The sequence below is a fragment of the Leucoraja erinacea genome, chromosome 3 (genome assembly GCF_028641065.1).
Source record: "Leucoraja erinacea ecotype New England chromosome 3, Leri_hhj_1, whole genome shotgun sequence".
NCBI lineage: Eukaryota > Metazoa > Chordata > Chondrichthyes > Rajiformes > Rajidae > Leucoraja > Leucoraja erinaceus.
The window spans coordinates 84,449,310-84,470,902 of NC_073379.1; positions in this window are offsets into that span (position 1 = coordinate 84,449,310).

A 21,593-nucleotide genomic window follows, 5' to 3' on the forward strand; every position below is an offset into this window, starting at 1 on the left:
CACAAGGGGTGGTGGGTGTATGAAACAAGCTGCCAGAGGAGGTAGTTGAGGCTGGGCAGCTAAGGGGCTGTCCCACTTGGGCGACCTAATCCGCGAGTTCAGAAGAGAATCTTTGACCTTCAAGCTCGAGGGTATTCGCCTAGTATTTTACCTACCAGTCGCTTTTCCTTGGTCCTGAAAACTCCAATGAGCCAATCAAAATGCCCAGTCAGCAAAGGAGATTGCCTATGGCTGCCCTCGACTGCCTGTAACTACATAGCGACCCCACTCCACTGCACTACGAGTCAAAAAGAACCATGCCGACCAAATTTTACTCGGGGAAAATTTTCAACATGCTTAAAATCTTTCCATGACCTAGCTAAGGCCACTAGTATTCGGGAACTCCCTCGAGCATGAAGGAGAGTTCCAGCGACCTCATAGGACCTCCTAGGACCACGTGTCCACCATGCTGCGAGTTTGAAGGTCGAAGATTAGGTTGACCAAGTGGGACAGCCGACTCAGACAGGCACGTGGATAGGACAGGTTTGGAGGGATACGCACCAAACACAGGCAGGTGGAACTATGTAACTGGATATGTTGGCCAGTGTGGGCAGGTTGGGCTGACAATGATAAACTATATCACTCTATGACTCAACTGTGAATTCACTTGCAAGATTGCGCCGTGGACATAGTATTAGGTTTCTAACACTACGTTTCTAAGGCAGTTTTGGCATGATCCTGAATCTTGGACTTACAACTGCAGTAATGACGGCTGTTAACATTCCAGTAATAGGTTCAGTTGAGTAAGGACTGAGTCAATTTGACATTTCACTTTACTTGATGATAAAGGTATATTTTTTTACAAATTCTTGACAGTCAGTATATTAGACTTCTTCAGCTTTTATTGTGCATAGACTCTGCTTGGGCAACAGCAGATCATCAACCATTTTTCTGTAAATATATTGTTTCGCACAACGCAATGAAGGAAAATGTTACTTTCAAAGGCAGAAAACCACCTGGTCACCAAAAGGTTTCATTTTGCATTTTTAACATTTCATTCTCTATGATTCTCTGCCATTCAACTCTGCCCCTGAAGAAATCCTCTTGGGTCAGATTAAAAAAACTTGCACTTCCTTTCTGTTCTTTACGTGTAAGCCAAAACAAATGAAGGTTGGAAAATATTTAATTACAGCATGGTCACAGTATAGGGCTTATAAAGCATCAAGCACAGACTGAACATGGGAGGAGTCAAGGGACTGGACGGGTCAAATCAATGCAGAAATATGGTGCTCTAGAGCAGTGGTTCCCAACCTTTTTTAGCTCATGGCCCCCTTGGGATCTTTTAATTTTTCTGTGGCCCCCCTGACATTATGAGTGGAAAAAAAGTACTTCAATATTATAATACCTTCCATAAAAATATCAGTGTCTATTAATTGTATATATGTTCTCTTTTATTCTATTTCACAAATATCAAAAATATTTCAACTACATAGATTTAAATTTATTAGAACTGAAACTCTGTGGCCCCCTTCATTGAACCTGTGGCCCCCTAAATCCCAAAATATCTCTGTGGCCCCCCTGAAATTTTCCATGGCCCCAGGTTGAGAATCACTGCTCTCGAGCACAGACTAAAAGGGTGGTTGGGGTGGAGATTTCACCATCTCTATGCATAACTAAACAAAAGGTAGCCTCACCAATCTGGAGGTCATACCATATGCAAATCATATCCTGTTCCATAAGGAGGAATTCCTAAAATAGACATAAAGTTCAGTCTGAAGAAGGCTCTCGACCCCGAAACGCCATTCCTTCCTGTCCCGCTATGTTTTGTGTGTGTGTGTCTTCGGTTTAAACCAGCATCTGCAATTCCTTCCTACACTGTACAGGCGTAAAATCTGAAGAAGGGTCTCGACCTGAAACGTCACCCATCTTTTTCCCCAGAGAAGCTGCCTGATTGGTTGCGATGTTTCAGCATTTTGTGTCTGTCAAAAATTGAAACTTACCTGGTCTGTATGATTCAGTGTAATGCTAGACTGAGACAAATCTGTACAATACACTGTGATCATTATTGGGTTTCACACACAAGCACAGGCCTATTTTAACATCCAACATAAAAAATATTACCCAGTATGGAAAAGCAGACAACTGCAGTGAGCCTTTTGAAGGTCAGCCACCTTGAGATTTCAACTGTGCATTGCATTGTGATGCTAAATCATTACCCATTGTAAGGTGGCTGTTTAAGCAGATAAATTCAATATTTCATCAGCTTTTCTAGAAATGAAAGCAACAGTGATAGTAAATGCATAACATGGTTATATAATATAATACTTGAAAGGATACAACAATGTCCGAAGAGATTTATTAGCTGTTTACTGCATGTGATGCTGTACAATTGCATTCATTTCTGGAAAATTGAATGACATTTATGTCGTATTTATACCAGGGAATACAGAATTTTAGGCATTATTTGAAGTGTGGAGAACAAGGGTTATGAAACAAATGATGTGCGGCATCCCTCATTAATATTTATGTGTACATCAATATTCATAGGCTATTGTTGTCTGCATTGTTTTTGCAGCATTGACCTGTACTTAAGCCCCTTGTTATTTGAATCTGATGCTATTAGCTTCTATCCACATATCAGGCAGAGTATTGAAAGCTTTGGCAGTGCTCCAGCTCACTGACGTTTAAATAGACACTGAAGCTTCAGCGGACACCCAGCTAAATTAAGACCAATAATTCAATGCAGTACGACTGTACGAGGGTGCCAGTAAATCTATCACATGGTAAATATCATCTCCAGCCAATGCATGCTCTTATCATTTTCAATTTCTGTGTATGTGAGACGCAGTACCCAAGCCTTCAGTGATTCATATAATTTATTTGGAGATGCTAGGCTGTCTCCTAACATCACAATGACTTTTTTCTCCCTTTTCTTTCTGTCAGGCATATTCAGTTCCGTCCTCATGTACAGTGAACGCTGTGTCTTATGAATACATGTGTTTTCGTTTTTCAACGGTTATTATGCAATTGCTACTACTCCCAATTCAAATCAGGCAGGAACCACATTCCCTGGTATTGGTGGGCTGGAAATAATTAATACGGCCACTTACAAGAAGCAGCATGAATTATTTAACGGCAAGTGTTTGTGCAATGTTTAACCTAACTCTATGACATCAACTGTCTTTTTTATACTGTATCCTACTGAACAGTGATGTTGACCTTGACAGTTCTACAGATCTGATTCTTAACCCATTAAGATCCTTCCCCCTTCCTTGGTCTGCTTAAAACAATAAAGAAAGGTGTTTCAAGATTACTTCTAATTAGCATTTTTATTAGAGCTCATTTGTGTTCATATGCCTTTGTGTCTTCTGCACTTATTCCTGGTGAATATAAATAGCCAAAAAGACATTTGTATTTGGATCAAAATCAACGTTATGTTATTGATGTAAATTAATGACGTTGCATTTTCACTTTTTCAATATGTTTGCAACATTAAATATCTGAGAAAAAAATCTGTTGTTATTGCCAAGTATAACAATGACAAATGAATCATGATAATGGATTGGTTGATTTTCCCTTTGAAAGTGATGAAATCCAAACCTGAATTGTCCTAATCTTTAAATTTCCCCATGAGGTGCGTCACTTAATCCATAGTTTTACTGTCCTGATCATAAAATGTCGGTAAATCAATTGCCTGACCTTTTAAAAATTGTTAAAATCTAATGTGGAATTAATTATTATGTTTAAGATATTACAATAAGCCAGCCGAAAAAATGCTTGTCTATTTATTTAGTAGTTTATCCCCCACCTCACTGGTTGTGGTTTAAACCGAAAGACTTTCAGTTTGAACCTAATGTTTGAGCCTTATTTTTGAGGATCCTGACCCCTGAAACATCATGTTCTTCATAAATGTTGTCTGACCTACTGAGTTACTCCAGCACTTTGTATCTATATTTTGTAAACCTGCAACTGCAGTTCCTCGTGACTAGAGCCTGACTTTCATGTCTTCTTGGATTCATCTGTCCACGCTTTAGAGCTTTAAACTCTCTTATTTTCCACCCTTTCTTTGATTTGTCTTCCTTTCCAACTTGAAGCAAAAAACCCAGCACATGTCAATTGAAGGGTAACTGACATCAATAAAAAAAACTATTATAAGCAATTTGTTCAAAAACACAGAGGGAAGCAGACCAGCACCAAATGGTAGAGATTCATTTCAAAACAGGCAGACTTCTAATATTAATGCTAATGTTCACGATAGGGTAAATTTCCTGCTCAAACACCAGAACAATATATAAGGAAATTAAACACACAGTCCATTATTTTTGTTCTATTGCTGCTTTTCAAAAAAAGAAATTCTCATTTAAGATGATAGATATCAGAGCTGGCAAATGGAATTCTTATTGATTTATCTAACTTCAAGTAACCCTTGCTTTCCATCTCTCTCTCTCCATCCCTCTCCCACCCGAGTTCTCTGTCTAGTTTCTCAGTCCTCCAGATTAATTTTGCTGATTGTGTGCCTCATCACCATCCCCTCAGCTAACAATGATCCATTCTACATTTCCTCAATCATTGTTTGCTTTGATCTGTCATTTTTACATCTTACCCTTTCACGTGTCACTGGTCTCCCTTTTCCCTGACTTTCAGTCTGGTGAAGGGTCTAAACTCAAAACATCACCCATTCCTTCTCTCCAGGGATGCTGCCTGTCCCGCTGAGTTACTCCAGCATTTTGCGTCTATCTTTGGTGTAAACCAGCATTTGCAGTTCCTTCTAACTCAAATAGAAATCTTATTTCCCACAACACCAGCATTACCAGGTCAAGTGTGGTATAGCCCGTATGCCCCCACCAATCTCCTCGGGTTCCTATTAAATCTTTCCCCCCTCAACTTAAACCTATGTCCTCATCAGTACCAGTTGATCAGGACGGGGCAAAAACAAGGCCATTAATTACAATGGATGGGAGTTGTTGGAATGGAGAAGATAAGGCAATTCAAGTTTTGTTTGAATTATTTGTTGCTTTCATTGTTTTTTGTTCAATTTTGTTTTAAAATGCTAACTGCTTTTAAGAATATCTAAAATTGGCTGTTGATTGTGTTTTTTTTTAATGTTCCTGAATGCCAGGGAGATTCGAAGTTATTCAAAAACCTTGATATTTTTGACAGCTTCTTCGTCGAGTCCACACACAAGATTAGAAGTTGTTCAGCCAGAGCTGAACACACTTCTCGGCATCTGCACATTGGTGTCTGTCTTGTGCTTCTTGTGCTTCTTGTGCGTGGTGGTGGAAAGATTGGTGAAAACAGGGCCGCAACGTGAACGCTCTTTCCTTGACCCCAGTTTTAACAGCTGACAAAGCATGAGGCATGGCAGTCTTCAGAAATCTTTGAAATTGACAGTTTTCTCTATGGTGCACCCTAATGATACCGTTAGATAGCTAAATGCTCTTTCGTCTTGAATACTAACTTACTTCTGGAACTTGGCAGCATTCAAGATTTCGCTGCATGGCTTCAATAAGTTGTATCCAATCGCTCTTAGTCTTCGAGGTTTGCTAACTATCCTGTGCTTAGAAATGCTTAGAAATGTAGGTGATGTGGAATTTGCGACAAACTATGATGTTGGGCTATTAAAGATTGGACCCTCGGCGTGGAGCGGGCGAGCCCTCGCTGGGGCTCGCCGGAGGGGAGCGCTCCGAATTGCTAGCCCGCGTCTGCCGGCAGCCTGAAGCCGCGGTCTGCAGAGTTCCAGCTGGTGCGGCGCCTGCAGCCCGGGATCCCTCGTGGGGGACCCGGGAGAAGAAGGAGCTTCCACCGCCGGCCCACGGCCAACTTCTACCGCGGACCCGGCGTGGACTTACCATCACCGGGGTTCCCTGGTGGGGAGCTTCGACCGCCGGCCCTGCAGTCTGCGGTACTTCTGGCTGTGGCGCGGCGGGGACTTTAAATCTTCGGACCGCCGGCCTGCGGCCTACACCATATTGAAGCCACGGTCTCCGGTGGAGAAGAGCCAACTATGGACTGACTCTGGACTCTGGTCCCGACCACGGGGGGAAATGGAGGAGGACTGGCCAATTTTTGTGCCTTCCATCACAGTGATGAATGCTGTGGTAGATGTTTGTGTTACATTTTTATTGTGTATTGTGTGGTCTTTCTCATTGTATCGCTGCTGACAAATTCATTTCACTTGCACTTTATGTGCAATGTGATGAATAAACCCGTATTGTATTGTATTGTAAAGGATTCAGATGTGTCCATGAGGAGAAGGGAATAGCAAAGTTAGTAGAATATTACTTCTGAATTCTCTGGCATGAATGTGATTTATTTCCTTTTGTTCTTGAGAAGAATTAAAAGTAAATGTTTTGAGGTTGTTCTGTGCAGCAGATGTGACAGCTTCTATAGATCATGTACAACTTTAGGGTGGATGATGTATTTTATGAAGTATAATGAAAGCAGGATGAAGGGTCTTTAATGCTCTCTGTTTCTCCCTTAGTGTAATTTTATGTTATTTCAGGAAAATATGATCAGAAGTACACTCGCATGCAGAAGAAGAACTGAAAACATCAATTAAAAAGTTTATGCATCAATATAGCTTTGAGTACTAGGTTACACAAAAAAGCTGGAGAAACTCAGCGGGTGCAGCAGCATCTATGGAGCGAAGGAAATAGGCAACGTTTCGGGCCGAAACCCTTCTTCAGACTGATCGGGGACGGGGGTGGGCGGGGACAAGAAAGGGAAAAGGAGGAGGAGGAGCCCGGAGGCTGGGGGATGGGAGGAGACAGCAGGGGGGCTGAGGAGGGGGAGGAGACAGCAAGGACTAACAAAATTGGGAGAATTCGATGTTCATGCCCCCGGGATGCAGACTCCCCAAACGGAATATGAGGTGCTGTTCCTCCAATTTCCGGTGCTGCTCGCTGTGGCCATGGAGGAGACCCAGGACAGAGAGGTCGGAGACGGAGTGGGAGGGGGAGTTGAAGTGCTGAGCCACCGGGAGGTCAGCTTGGTTATTGCGGACCGAGCGGAGGTGTTCAGCGAAACGATCGCCCAACCTCCGCTTGGTCTCACCGATATAGATCCGCTGACATCTAGTTATTGCGGACCGAGCGGAGGTGTGACTAGCTTTGAGTACTATTTCTTCACTAAATTAAACATAATGCAAAGTAAGATTGCACTATCTATGCACATAACTCGGTTCCATAGTTAATGCTAGGTCCATGTTTATTCAATTCTTAAATATAATTGACTCCTGTGTCATTGTCTCTTCTCAAACAATGCAAGAAAAAATCTGCCACCACTGAATCACAGAGGCAACAGAATTCAGGCAAAGTCAAAATTCTGTGTTTATATTAACAGTGGAAGGTGGTAAAGCTGGATTTGGAAGGTTACCACATATTTGATTTAAGGTTGGGAGACCAGATTTTGGAGAGCATTTTCAAAGGACACATTGGTGACTTACTAACTGTGGAAGGGTATCAAAAAGCACTGGGGTTCCATTGTCTTATTTTATGTTGTTTGTTATATGTCAGATGCATAGTTTGGCACCAGTGCTGCAGTGAAGTAGTCTTAAAACTCTTCTTGTCTGAAACTGAAATTCGGTTGCACCAGTTATGTTCATTTAGAGACTTTAGACTTCAGAGATACAGTGCAAAAACAGGCACTTCAGCCCACCGAGCCCATGCCAATCAGCAATCACCTCGTACAATAGCACTATCTTGCACACTAGGAACAATTTATTATTTTGCCAAAGCCAATTAACCCACAAACTTGTATGTCTTTGGAGCGTGGGAGGAAACCAGAACATCTGGAGTAAATCCACGTGATTACAGGGAGAACATACACACTCCGCACAGACAGCGTCAGGATTTAGGATTGAACCTAGGTCTCTGGCGCTGACAGGCAGCAACTCTACTGCTATGCTGTCCTAAATTTCCTACTTTATTTGGTGCATAGACCAATACATTGATCTTGGAGATCTTTATCAATGTACAAAGCTTGAAATGTATTTTCTACACATTATCCATGTATACCATGTAAGCTACTCCACTGAAAGGAATATATAGAAGTTCTCTGCTAACGATCAGTAAGTGTTCTTTGGATAGAAATGTTTATTTTTCTAGGTGTGTTCAGATTACCTCTTAACGCATCAGTGACATATGTGAGCATTTGGTGGCTGTTTGTTAAATGGTACATTTTATGGTCGCCGCATGTGATTGTGCCCTAATAGACAAGTACATCATGTGTGTATGTATCTTTAACATGTCTGTAATCTATTTGAAAACAGACGAGGAGATAACATTATAAATTGCATCTTTTGCAATCCAATTTCCCACCCTCCTGAACCTAAACAAGACACTGCTGCATTTAGCGCTGAATATCTTCATGGACCTATTCTTGAATCCCAAGGAGTGTCAAACAATAAATCTCTGGAACCACAAAATTGTGAATTCACCATCTGTACAATCAAAGCGCCACATTTTGTAATGAAGCACATCAAGCTTAGCTGCGGAAGGCCTCCTCTTCGGACCAAAGGTGGATGGACGAGGAAAGAGGCGTTAGTTTGCTGGTCGATCCAGACATCCCAGGAAGGTGATGGCTGTAACTTGCAGTTATTTCTTCATCCAATTTCATCCAACTTATCCCCCAAATGTCTGCTTGGGAAATTGTTTAATTTCACCAATAAAAATGAGTGTTCACTTTAAAAATGCTACAAATGGCTTTTAAAATGCTCATATCGACTACTGCATGAAATTGCATGAAAGAAATGACATTTGTGTCAGAGAAATAATTAAGGTAAAAAGCCTGAACATATCAATCATTATTATAATCAATTTTGTTTTAGCGACTAAAAGTCAATGCACCTCCATTCTTTTTACCGATGGGAAATAACCAATGCCGTCAAACGCAGATCAACAAAAAAACAAATGAGCTCAGAATTGAGGCAAAAATCCAAACTGAAGTATTCAAGTTCTGGCCATAAAGCATAATCTTTAAAGGATCTCAACCCAAAACGTGAGTCTGAAGAAGGATCTCGACCGGAAATGTCACCTATTCCTTTTCTCCAAAGATGCTGCTGAGCCGCTGAGTTACTCCAGCATTTTGTGTCTATCTTCAGTGTAAACCAGCATCTGCCGTTCTTTCCTATACAGGATTTTTATTTTCCTTCATGAACCTGTCAATTTGTGTGCTGCAGGAGTTGTGCTGTTATTGATGTTGATGGCGCTAGCCTGCAATAACTTAAGAGTGATACCTGTGCTGCTGAAAAAACGTGCTTCAAAGTTACAGGAACACATGTGTATTTGCCAGCCAGGCATATTGTTGTCTGAGTGCTTTGGTGGTTGTCTGTGTGTAGCAGCAGCAAGGTGACAGTCTACTATTTTTGAAATACATAGCAAGACTATTTAATGTGGCAATGTGCTGAAACTCTTGACAGCTCTCCCATGCCCTTATTACATCTTTGTCACTCATTATCTTGTTCCACATCACTGTGATAACACTTTCATATCCTACCACTTCCACCTGGGAAATGATAACATTCGATTGGAAGGCGCTAATGACAAAGGACAGATTGGACACTCTAATCCAGCTCACCAGGAATTCATAGGAGAAAGATTTCATACTGGCAATGCAAGAATAAGAAGGATGACATGGATAATACTGAAATAGGTTTGAGATTTGTAGCTGCTTGCGGTGTAGCTGCTTGCAGTGTAGCTGCTTGCGGTGTAGTTGCTTGCGGTGTAGCTGCTTGCGGTGTAGCTGCTTGCGGTGTAGTTGCTTGCGGTGTAGCTGCTTGCAGTGTAGCTGCTGCTGCTGCATGCTGCTGCTGGCGTCAACGACGGCGGCCACAGTGTACTGCTCCTTGCTGTTTTGTATGTGTTTGTTCGTTTGTGTCGTCTGTGAAAACCCTACAAAGATTACTTTCACGAGAGAGGTATTATTATCAATGTTTAGTGTTTTCGGAGTCATTCGTAACTGTCACTGTATGTCATGTTGTTACTTGTGGGCGGAGCACCAAGGCAAATTCCTTGTATGTGAATACTTGGCCAATAAACTTACTTACTTACTTACTTACTTAGATTTGTGATGCAGAATCAATCCTCAACCATTTGACTTGATACAACAATCCAAGTACAAAATTGTTCTGCCTGGTCATCATTTTGATTTCAGCATCCAGCTAGTACTAAATGTGCTGTAAGCTGCTTCACAACTTCAGGATAAAACCAGTAATGTCAATGGTAAGCATCAGTTCAGGTTTGCCTGGATATAACCTGCTGAAGAGGTATTGACTTGTGGATGTAGAAGGCTGTGGATATCATCATTTTTAATTGAATCGAATTGAAACATACAGTATGGAAACAGGCCCTTTGCCCCCCCCCCCCCCCCCCCATAGAAGCATGATTTGAGATAGAGATGAATCTTAGAAAATGATTAGCAGAACGTTTATGGAGAATATGGATAGGTGACATTTTGGGTTCAGACTCCTCTTCAGACTTCCGAAATCAGACATCTTCTGAAGAAGAATGATCTCAACCCAAAACGTCACCTATCCATGTTCTCCAGAGATGCTGCCTGACCTGCTGTTTTACTCCAGCACTTTGTGTCCTTTTCTGGAAGAGCCTTGGTGGCAATGGCATCTTGTCAAGGGTTCTTCTATTCCGCTCCTAACTGCTGGCAGGTGGTCCTGCTCTTCTCATTCTGTATTCTTAAATATAATGATTTCTGAAACATGCATGCCTGTAGGAAACTGGTTATTACAGAGCTCTGGATGTTTACAGTTTAGTTTATTGTCACGTGTACAGAGGTACAGTGAAAAGCTCTTGTTGCCTGCTATCCAGTCAGTGGAAAGGCAATACATGATTACAATCGAGATTACAAACTCCTCGGATTCTGGCATTAAGTGCATTATTAAGGTTCAAGTGTGTAGCACTGTTGTTCAATCAACATTGAACACTGACCGACATTGCAATCGACCTTTTTTCAATACGTGAGCCAGACTGTATTTCTGTTTGCTCTACCATACTTCCCAACAGCATGATTCATGTACAAATATGAATGAATCCATCAATCACCAATCTGGAAGTAAATCAATACTCCAGCTCCCAAACCACAGATACCCTCATCCCGCATCTCTTTACTCACACTGTATTAATTGACTGAGCACATTAGCAGATACTCACTTCCTCACACAGACAATTTCAATAATCCACCATTTGCAAAGTTGCTTGGCCGTTGGTGACTGCAAAAATAGAAATATGTGAAATTCAAACCCACATCACTGATTTTATCATTCTACTGCAACTCCTGTAGAAGATTACTCAGCATTTCATCAAGGTCTTGTGACTTCATTGCAAGGATACCAGGCTTGCTTTAAATCCTTGGATAGCCAACCTGCTAATTCAAGCCAACCTTGGGGGTCGTGTAGGAAGGAGCTGCATATACTAGTTTAAAGCAAAGATAGACAAAAAAGCTAGAGTAACTCAGAGGGACAGACAGCATCTCTGGAGAAAAGGAATAGATCATATTTTGGGTCGAGACCCTTCCAACACGAAACATCACCTAATCCTTTTCTCCAGAGATGGCGTCTGACCCGCTAAGTTACTCCGGCTTTTTGTTTCCATCTTTAACCTTGGGGTCATGTAACCTGAAGAGGGCCAACAGAGGATCTTTGTACTGATGCAATGCTCTTTAAATACTAAACAATTACATACAAGATCATTTACTAACCTCTTTTATACACACTCTATAAAAGCTGATAGAATTCTTTTGAAATGTGGGGAATATTGCAGCTTGGATTGCATCTTTGTATTTACAGAGTCCCCGCTAAAAATCACCTTACCCTATGTTGTTTCTCAGTTCACACAGGTTTTGGGCAAAGATGTAAGAAAAAAATGTCAGCAAAATGTACACCTCGATATTATAACCACTATAATTGACTTTCAATGGTGCCACAGATTGTATTGCAATCATATTATGTTTTATGTATTTTGTTTAATAACTCTTTCCAGAGCTACTGCCTGGCCCATTGAGTTACTCCACCATTTTGTGTCTATCTTTGGTATAAGCCAGCATCTGCAGTTCCTTGATATTATATTATGTTTAATATTGGTGAGATATAGACCAAAAAAATAGCTATGCCGTCCATTTTGGGAATGTAAATACCTTGAAGTGGGAATCCAGTTCCTTTTGATGTGTTAATATGGTGTAGGGGTGATTTACACAAATAGTTGGATGGGACCATCATGACACCTGATACCTTGTTCCACAGCAATCAGATGAAGGCATCAGCCCTTGAAGGCACACTCCACGTGGGACAACAGAAGTGCATTCTTTAGTTGCCATGGAACAAACAGATTGCAGAATTGCTGAACAGAGGGAGACATGTCCCACATTCACTCCAAACTGCCGAACAAGTCCTTGTCAACACATTGCATGCCAGGAAGAAGGTTTGTCTCTCAAAGAGTCAGGAGATTTGTCAAGACAATGAAAGGTGGGCTACAACAGTTCCTAAAGAATGTTCTTGACCCAAAACGTCACCCATTCCTTAAATTCAGAGATGCTGCCTGTCATTCTGAGTTGCTTACCCCAGCATTTTGTGCCTATCGTCAGTGTAAATCAGCATCTGTTGTTCCTTCCTATACAAGAGTCTCCCTCTGGTATAAGAATCCCAACAGTGAATACAACAAACTAATCTACCGTGACTGTTTTACATTGCTCATCATTTGGTTGCTGAGATAAAACTATAATGTCTCTGCGGACATAATTTGATACATACATGACACTGAGAAACATGAGGCACGCTTACATGAAAAGCACATGAATGTGCCCAGTCATCTCACACAGAAAAGATCATAAGATCATGTGATAGGAGTAGCGTTAGGTCATTTGGCCCATCAAGTCTATTCCACCATTTAATCATGGCTGATCTATCTCTCCCTCCTAACCACATTCTCCTGCCATTCTCCCCATAAAAGATCTTCAATATAATCTACCCAGGGTAAATTCAAAATTGGATTGCTCCTCAATTTTGGAAAAATTACACCGCATAAACATAGAAACATAGAAAATAGATGCAGGAGTAGGCCATTTGTCCCTTCAATCCAGCACCGCCATTCAATATGATCATGGCTGATCATCTAAAATCAGTACCACATTCCTGCTTTTTCCCCATATCCCTTGATTCCATTAGCCCTAAGAGCTAAATCTAACTCTCTTTTGAATCCATCCAGTGAATTGTCCTCTACTATGTTCTGTGGCAGAGAATTCCACAGATTCACAACTCTCTGGGTGAAAAAGGTTTTCTCATCTCACTCCTAAATGGCCTACCCCTTATTCTTAAAATGGGACCCTTGGTTTTGGACCCCCAAAATCTGGAACATTTTTCCTGCATATAGCCTGTCCAATCCCGTAAGAATTTTTATATATTTCTATAAGATTGCCTCTCATCCTGAATTCCAGTGAACACAAGCCCAGTCAACCCATTCTTGCATAATATATCAGCCCTGTTAACATTGACCAAATTAAAGACACCATAAAATGGAGGATCCCTGCATTTGTCAGAATTGCTTAACCTTTGTCAGTGGAAATTTACAAGCTGTGGATGGCGCCGACCAGTCTGAGCATCAGAATGATATGCAGGATGGTAAAAGATCCAGGTGTTCTCCTCATTTCCCCTTAATTGATAATATGTATTTAAACTCTGTAAATAAATGCATTGATATGATTGGATTTCTGCAAAGGAATGTAAATAATGTAAATAATGGTGCAAGACAGTTACCCTGCTGTTTGTTGATTGGCCAAAGTGTTAAGCCCTGTCACGATTGTTTTGAGTTCCAGGGTAAATGTTGCATTATTCAGTTAGTTAGTTAGCTTCCTTCCAGAAGTTTCTCCAAGAAACAATGTATGAGAGACTGTAATTGGCTTCGGGAACTGTCAATAATGTATTGATGTAATTAATATGTTTGATTGGACTGTAAAGAGACAACCTCTATGTAGTTCGGCCCCTCAAGGTCCGTGGACCTATAAAAGTTGGCTCCATCTTAGATCGATCTCGATCTTCTGGAAGAACGCTTGGGACTGCGTGACTTTTTGGAGTGTGTCTGTTTGCACAAGGCTGAAGGGATTGGCCAGGCAGAGACAAGGATTGAACTCATGGTGGTTTAGGTATCGTATAGGGGAATTTGCTGTTCAATCTAAAATTAAAGTTTAGTTGTTCCAGTGCTTGACTCACTGTTTTCTACTGAACTAGACTAGAGAGGTAAGCTTTAGATAAGCGTATTTACAGTCCCACCATCCAGGGAATTAACCTGGTGAACCAACGCTGCACTCCCTCAATAGCAAAAATGTCCTTCCTCAAAATAGGAGATCAAACTGCACACATTACTAGGTGTGGTCTCACCAGGACCCTGGACATGATCTCCTTACTCCTATACTCAAATCATCTTGCTGTGAATTCCAACATGCCATTTGTTTTCTTCACTGCCTGCTGCACCTGCAAGCTTACTTTCAGTGACTGGTGTACAGCCACACCCATGTCTCGTTGCACCTCCCCTTTTCCTAATCTGACACCATTCAGATAATAATCTGCCTTCTTGTTCTTGCCACCAAAGTGTATAACCTCACATTTATCAACATTATACTGCATCTGCCATGCATCTGTCCACTCACCCAACCTATCCAAGTCACCCTGCAGCCTCATAGCATCCTCCTCGCAGCTAACACTGCTATCCAGCTTTGTGTCATCCGCAAACTTAGAGATGTTACATTTAATTCCCTCATCTAAATCGTTAATATATATTGTAAATAACCAGGATCCCAGCACCGAGTCATGCGGCACACCACTAGTCACTGCCTGCCATTCTGAAAAGGACCTGTTAATTCCTACTCCCTGCTTCATGTCTGCCAACCAGTTCTCTATCCATGTCAATACGCTATCCCCAATACCATGTGCTCTAATTTTACACACTGATCTCTTGTGTGGGACCTTGTCAAAGGCTTTATGAAAGTTGAGATACACTACATCCAATTACCATTTACTCAGCTTAAAAGCCTCCAGAAGAGCAGGCAATATACCAGTATGTGCGGGAGTAATGTCACTGCACAGTGTCTTGTGGAAATCCAATTTTACATTGACACACTGAAGCCACAAATAATAGCGTGACTCTTTGCCTGTGTATACAGTATATGCAGTTCTATAGCTTTCCTCCACTCATTACATTTTCCGTTAGAAGTTATACTGCCAAGATAGTCCCAGTCGTACATTCTTGTTGCAATGCTATGTGAAGATCAAACTACCAATTTGCATGGATGCTGCTCAGATAGTCTCTCTTGAGTAAATGGACTTTGCTGTATATTTCTGTCCTATAATAAATTATGCCCCACCTCCCTCTCTGACAAAATGGTGTTAGTAGACACATACATATGATAACCTTACACCTCAGTTATAACATTTCATTAATGTTTAAAAGATAGAAACCTAAAGGAAAGCAGGTGGTGATGCAAATCTCTGTAGTTTCCTTAGTATTGATGGACCTAAAAGTCCTGAAATATTGAGTCTTTGTGTTTGCATATTGACTCCTTGTTTTAAAATAAAATGAAAGAAAAATAGATAAATAGAAAAATGCTGCATAAAACAGGACATAGTAATTAGAAAAAAAATTAATCGTTACTTTTTCTCGGGAGGCCACACTACAGGGAAAGAATGCATACTTGAAACATAGCATACCTGCACTCCTTTCAAATGTCACCTTCAGGATAACATGCTCCCTTAACATTACTGACTATAATAGAGCCGGCATGCCAGAAGTAATATTAGACTGCAAACCCATCTAATTTTTGTTTCTAGTAAGTTTAAAGGAAGCAGATTGGAAGGTAAAAAATGTATCCGCACATAGAATATCAGACATTTAATCTTCTGCTTATTTTTAGTTTGCTAAAAGACAAGGAACGTCTTGGACGTCTTGAACCGCACGACTGATTTAATCTCATGGAGAAATTCCATTTGAACATTTTGGATGTCAGCACAGTATTTGAAGGAATAAATGCACAATTGCCAATTGAGAAACAGACCAACATAGGTACATTTATGGCCATAACTTCCTGCTTCTTTAACGTTTGATTGAAAAGGTTAAGAAATTACTCAATGTAAATGAGATAATAGTAGAAGAGACTTAAGTACTCCTGGCACGTAATACCAGGGGCGCCGCACAATTGGCAGTCCCGCTAACAATCTGTCTGTTCTTTCATCTTTTTTTGTTATTTTTGCTGTGTTTTAAAAGTTTATGTGAATGTTCGCCGGTTTGTTTTATGTGGGGGAGGGGGAGGGGATCAGGGGAAACTTTTTTTCAATCTCTTACCTTGCCGGAGATGCAATTCTTTTCCGGATCGTATCTCCAGTCGCTCTGCAGCCTACCATCGATGGAGCTGGAGGCTTGCTTAGACTGACCTTGAGCCCCACTGAGGAGCGTGGACTTAACATCGGCCTTGATCCCTGGCCTGCGGACTTTACCATCTAGCACTTGCAGTCTCGGGAGAGGCCGAGTTGGGAAGCTCCAATGAAGCAGAGGTTCGACCAGCCCCGACCCGGGGTTGATCACCGGCGCAGGGAGATAACATCCCCCTGATGCAGGAGATGATTGCCCCGATGCAGAGGGCCCAAATGCCACCGGATACGGGAGACAAGATCATCTCGTCAACGGAAGGCTCGAGGCCCCCGACCATGGGAGAATAAAGAAGGGAAGATATTGAACATTTTTTCACCTTCCATCACAGTGAGGAATGTGGAGGAGTCGCTGTGGTGGATGTTTATGTTAAAATGAATTTTGTGTGTTCCGTTGCTTTTTATTTGTATGACTGACTTGACAAATTAAATTCCTCGTATGTTGCAAAACATACTTGGCTAATAAAGGATTATTGTGTTGTATTGTATTGCATTGTATTTCTAGCAAATAATGATGAAGGCTATTGTAAAGTGTGGAAGTTGGTTGCTTATCTCCTGCTCTTTTTCTGGGGAATAGTGCATAATATTTTAAGAAAAAATAAATATCTCTTTCTATGCCATAATAATTTTAAAGTTAAAGTAACACAATGCATGGTGGCATTAAAACAGTGGAACCGCAAAGCACAATAGATTCGACTATATTTTTGAATTAAGAGAATCACATGATTTCCCAGAAAAAAAAGAATGACATTTGTGTTTAAACCCGAAGATAGATACATTTGGCTCAAAATAAATCAACATTATGGAGATCAGGCTATGGGGAGTGGTTAGGGTGGGTGGAGATTGAATGGTGGCTGGCAGGACCAAAATACAAGGTTAGCGGTGAAATGCTGTTCTACCAGTTTGTGTGTGATCTCACTCTAACAATGAAGGAGGCCAAGGTCAGGAAAGGGAAAGGGAGTTAAAATATTTGGCAAACCAGGAATACCAGCAGGGTTTGGCGGTCAGAGCACAAGTATTCTGCAAAATGGTCGCCTAGCCTTTGTTTTGATTTTTTTCCTTCCTTTGATTGCACCATCTTTAACCAGTTATGTTTGTTGTATATCAATTTATTGAAGCAGTCCACTGTCATCAAGGAAATGTCATTCTGTACAATGACTATTATGCAAAAGTGTTTTATTTATAAAAGTTCTGGGGGGTTTGGTTAAGTTAATCTGAGCGTTAGCATTTCCAAGTGTGCAATGAAACTAGAGTTAGTGGAGACTGGTTTGCTACTGCTCTGTGGATATTTTGGCTCTGTGGCCAGCCTGCTTGTGGGACCAGAGAAGGAAATATAGTTAAATTTCCACAGCTACAGTATATATCTTTGTGTGGTCATATAACTCTCTTTCCTGCTTGTGGTTATGTATTGATAACTCCTGCAGCATTTCCTTCAGCTCACAGCTGGTTTTAAATTATCATTACAATTCCTCCAGGTTCCTCGTGGCATGTTGGGACATGAAGCTCCGTTAATTTTATGCGTGAAGGTCAAAATTTTGCCTGTACAATACAGCTGCCTGATCTCCATAGTGATAGCTTACAATCCACAGGTATGAGCACTGATTTATCTAATTTGAGGTAATAATTCGCCCACACCAGTACACAAACATCGCTCCTCCATCTCCCATCAACCCCAGGCACTCTTCTTTTTTCCCCTCCTTTGTACATTCAATTCCCATCCTCAAGTCCGAGGTTGCATGTTTTCCTTTTATTCCCCACCCCATTCCTCTTTTCCCTTCCCCTCGTCACTTTCCATCCACATCCCTCCCTCCGGCTTTACATTTCCCACCTCCTCATCTTTCCTCATCCTATTGCCTCCTTTTCACCGCTAACCTTGTATTTTGGTCCTGCCATCCACCATTCAATCCCCACCCACCCTAACCACTCCCCATCCACCCTTACCTATAACCACCTATCACTTGCCAGGCTTTGCTCCACCTTCACCTCTCTTTTCCCGTTTTTCCACCCCTACTGTAAGAAGGGTGCCAACCTGAAATGTTATCTGTCCAGTCCCTCCACAGATGCTGCCTGACCAGTTGAGATTTTGAAAAAAAAAAATTCTTGTCAGAATAGCAAAATAAGTTGTGTTTTGAAAGACATGCAGATACTGTATTTATCACATTAGATATGTTATTGTAGATCTATGTCCAATTCACATAGCAGGACAAATGAGAGACTGACATACAAATAAGATAACATGGATCCGGCTGATTTCTTGCTTACGCAAGGCCAGACTGATCCAGAGATCTGTGAGTCAACAAGCAAGACCTTGAAGCCTGTGGACAACATTGTTTTGATGAGATTGGCATCGATAGAGCAGCTATGGAAACAACTGGTATGAAGGGATTACCTGCTCAGTAAGCAGAAAATTTGTTTTACCAGAAACTCAACACTGGGCACCAGAGGACGTACATTACAAGATATTTGACATGTTGGACACCAAGACAGGTGTAAGTTTGCAGGATTATGTTCATAACTTAAAGAAATTGCAGCATCAGCCACATCATTATGCTATTGTAATTTCTCAAATCCTAAAGGTAATTCATCACTGAATAATAAGCTTGTACACTCTCACTGTGACCTTTCAGCCCATCAGCCTTCGCGCACAGCACATTATCCTCCAACATTTTTCCCACCTCCAAGGGGATCCCTCCACTAGCCACATCTTCTCAATTGCTAACCCTTTCCGCTTTCCGCAGAAACCGTTCCATCCCCAACAGCCTGGTTAACTCATCCCTTCTCACCCTTCCCACCCCCTCCCCAGGTACATTTCCCTGCAACTGCAGGAGATGCAACACCTGTCCCTATACCTTCTTCCTCGACTCCATTCAAGGACCCCGACAGTCCTTTTAGGTGAGGCAGAGGTTAACTTGCACCTCCTCCAACATCATCTGCAGTATCCACTGTTCCAGGTGTAGACTCCTATATATGTGGAGGCCAAGCGCAGACTCGGCAACCGTTTCGCTGAATACTTTCGCACAGTCTGCCTGTGCCTAAGTGATCTCCCAGTTGTTAAACACTAACTCCCCCTTCCATTTCCACACTGACCTTTCTGTCCTGGACCTCCTCCACTGTCAGAGTGAGGCAAAATGCAAACTGTAGGAACAGCATCTCACATTTTACTTGAGCAGCTTACAACCCAGCAGTATGAATATTGATGTTTCTAACTTCAAGTAACCCTTGCTTTCCCTCTCTCCCTTACCCACCCTAGTTTCTGACTAGTTTCATTGTCCTCCTGATTAATTTTACTGTTTGTCACCTTTGTTGCCTCGTTGTCAGCTTCCACTCGGCCAACAATGAACCATGCTACACTTCCTTGACCATCATCGGCTTTGATCTTTCATTTTAACACCTTACATTCTCTTTGTACCTTTCCACATCGCTAGTTCCCTGACTTAGTCCGAAGAAGGGTCTTGACCTGAAATGTCACCTATTCCTTCTCTCCTGAGATGCTGCCTTTAACTGAGGTACTTCAACATTTTGTATCGATCATCAGTGCAAACCAGCATCTGCAGTTCCTTCCTACACACTCCCTGTAACTACGTTGGTTTGTTTGAGTTTTAGAGATCAGCATGAAAACCGACCCTTGGGCCCACTGAGACCACGCCGACCATCGATCACCTGTTTCCACTAGTATCCCACTTTCTCATCCACTTACTAAACACTCAGGACAATTTAATGAGGCCAATTAACCTTCAAACCTGCACATCTTTGGGATGTAGGAGGGAAACTTGAGCACCCAGAGTTATCCCACACAGTCACAAGGAGAACATGCAAGCTCCACCTGTACAGCACCCATGGTTGGGATCAAACCCAAGGCTCTACCATCTGTGTCACTGTGTCATCCCAATGTTGGTTAAGTGGCCCTCTATAAAATTGCCCTAATGCGTAGGGAATGAATGAGGTAGTGGTATAACGTAGAACTAGTGTGAACGGGTGTGGTTGGTGTTAACTCGATGGGCAAAGGGCCTGTTTCCATGATGTATCTTTCAATTCAATTCAATTTGATTTATTAAAATTGTCTTTACTTACTTTAGGCAGTCTATGAGTGGCCCACGCAGATTTCGGTGGGCGGCGCAACTCTCGTCAGCAGCGAGAGTCACGTCTGCACTCTCGTCTGCAGTCCATCTGTCTATTTGTTATTTTCTGTTTCGTTTAAATGTAGTTTTTAATTATTTTTTGTCGGGGTATGTGTGTGGGGGAAACTCTAAATTCTTTCCCCTGCACGAGAGACCCGACCTTTTCTTTGTCGGGTCTCCGTTGTCGTTGGGACTGCTATGTAGAGAGGCCTCCAGCAGGAACGACCTGGGGCTCCAGTCGCGGAGCTGCAGATGACTCACCTTCATGGAGCTGGCCGAGTCCGGAACGGGTGGAGCTGTGGTGGAGCGCTGCTGTGGCCCGACCCCCGGAGTTTCGGAAGCTCCTACCGCAGGTCTGTGGACAGAAATACCGGGAGCCCGTGGGTCCCTGGTTGGAGACCGCTTTTTGGGGCTTCCGCAACGGCGACTTCTCCCGCCCGAGTTGGGGGGTTGAAGATTACCTGGAGCAGGGCCTTACATCCCTGCCCCGCGCGGCTTGGAATTGCCGCGGGACTTTGTGAGCGCCCGCCCGGGCTCCAACACCAAGAGCCCACCGGGGCTCCAACACCAAGACCCGGTGCTTGGCCTTGCATCACCCGGCGTGGCTTTAATGGCTGCGGGACATTTAACATCGCCCGCTGGGGGCTTTGACTCTGTCTTTGACTCTGACATGGGGGGGAGAGGGGAGTGCAGGGGAGAGATATGTTTTTTTTACCTTCCTTCACAGCGAGGAGAAGATGCGTTGTGAAGGATGTTTGTGTAAATTGTGTTGTGTCTTGGGTCTTTTTCGTTTTGTATGTATGACTGCAGAAACGACATTTCATTTGGACCTCAACGGGGTCCAAACGACAAATAAATTGTATTGTATTGTATTGTATGATAAGCAACTCATGCAGAATAAGGCTTTCAAAATTGCAAGTACAACTCGTGCCAAGCATAGAACACCAATCTTATCTTAGAAAGCCATTGGATAGTTCATTAGCATAAATATCTGTGCTCAGTAATTTAAATAACAATAGCTTCTATTTTTCTGCCCTCTTTCCCGTAATAAGAATATTCTAATTAATTATCTAATA